Source organism: Tamandua tetradactyla, chromosome X, assembly GCF_023851605.1.
Source record: "Tamandua tetradactyla isolate mTamTet1 chromosome X, mTamTet1.pri, whole genome shotgun sequence".
NCBI lineage: Eukaryota > Metazoa > Chordata > Mammalia > Pilosa > Myrmecophagidae > Tamandua > Tamandua tetradactyla.
Window position 1 is genome coordinate 50054114 of NC_135353.1, and position 1664 is coordinate 50055777.

General features: G+C 42.7%; 1 pseudogene; it reads left to right on the plus strand.

Moving 5' to 3' along the window:
* Positions 1–396: 396 nt before the first annotated feature.
* Positions 397–1383, plus strand: LOC143671367 (inactive hydroxysteroid dehydrogenase-like protein 1 pseudogene; annotated as a pseudogene).
* The last annotated feature ends 281 nt before the right edge of the window (positions 1384–1664 follow it).

Here is a 1664-nt window from a genome sequence, read left to right on the forward strand (position 1 = left end):
TGCTAAAAAAGCTCTGAACCTGAAGATTCTAAGCTCTCCAGAAATAACAGTTGATTTCATCAATTCATCCTTTTGCCGCTCAAATCTTATTAACTCACTCCTCTTTAATTATCCTCCTATTAATTTTCCTCCTAAACCCCTGCCTCTTACAATGTCTACCTTTTAGTTTGTTCACAGGCCAACAGCAGCCATGACCAACCAGCAAATTTCCAAAAACATACTCCTGCTGCAACAAAAATTTGAAAATCTGGGTGTTCATGACTGGGGTGTTGGCTGCACAGCTCCGTTGGGACCATGTCTTGACACTGTGCCAGCTCTGCAGATTGGCTTTATGAGAAAGATAAAGCAGCACATCTTTGAAGGCCCAGAGCTGGCAGAGATAAGGCTGCCATCACCATGGCTGCCATTGACAGCTTCTACTTGCTGTACAGGGAAATTTCCAGGTCTTGCAACTGCTATATGGAAGCACTGCCTTTAGTTGGAGCCTGGTATATGGACAGAAAAAACATCACCATTGTCTGTGACTTTTTACAGCCTGACTAGGCTGCATTTTATCCCTCAGCTAGTGAGCAGAGCAGATCCGATCAAGCAGTATGGAAGATGGGCAATCATCAGCGGTGCAACCAATGGGATTGGAAAAGCCTATGCTGAAGAGTTAGGAAGCCAAGGCCTCAACATTGTCCTGAGTACTCAGACAAAGAGAAATTGAAGACTGTTGCTAAAGATATAGCTGACACCTATAAGATGGAAATCAGTATCATCATTGCAGACTTCAGCATTGGCTGTGAGAGCTACTTCCTGATCCAAGAGGCCCTGAAAGACAGAGATGTTGGCATTTTGGTGAACAGCTTGGGCGTGTTTTATCCCTACCCCCAGTATTTTACTCAGGTCTCCGAGGACAAACTGGGACATTGTTAACATCAACATTGCCGCCACAGCCTGATGGTCCATATAGTGCTAATGGGAATGGTGGAGAGAAAGAAAGGAGCCATCATCATCATCTCTGGCTCCTGTTGCAAGCCAACTTCCCAGCTGGTTGCGTTTTTGGCTCGTAAGGCTTATTTAGACCATTTCAACTGAGAACTGTAATATGAATATACTTCTAAAGGGATCTTCATACAGAGTCTGATCATATTCTACTTAGCTACCAATGTGACTGTGCATAGCAGCTTTCTGCACAAATGCTGGTGGCTGGTGCCTTCGTCAAAAGTTTATGCACATCATGTGGTTTCCTCATTTGGAATCTCAAAAAGGACCATGGGATACTGGTCTCATCCTAGTCAGTTTCTCTTTGCACAGTATATGCCTGAATGGCTCTGGGTGTGGGGAGCAAATATTCTCAATCATTCTTTATGGAATGAGGACTTATCCTGCAAATCATGAGTCCAGATGACCCTTTAGGAAGTTTTGCCAACTTCTGGGAACCAACAATATTCTGACATTTGGAAGAACACAATTGACCTGATGTATTTTCTTTTATAACTAGTTATTTAGCCTAATGTTGAGTCATCATATGCAAAGAAATCGTAATGCTCCTAGAGAAGATGTGGAGAAACCTTGAGAGTCACTTTGATGGCACAGAGTAAATAGTGCCTGAAGTAGAAGAACACGTTGAAGAAACCTAAATTTCAATGCTTTTTTCCCTAAGTTGTTTAAAGTTGTGT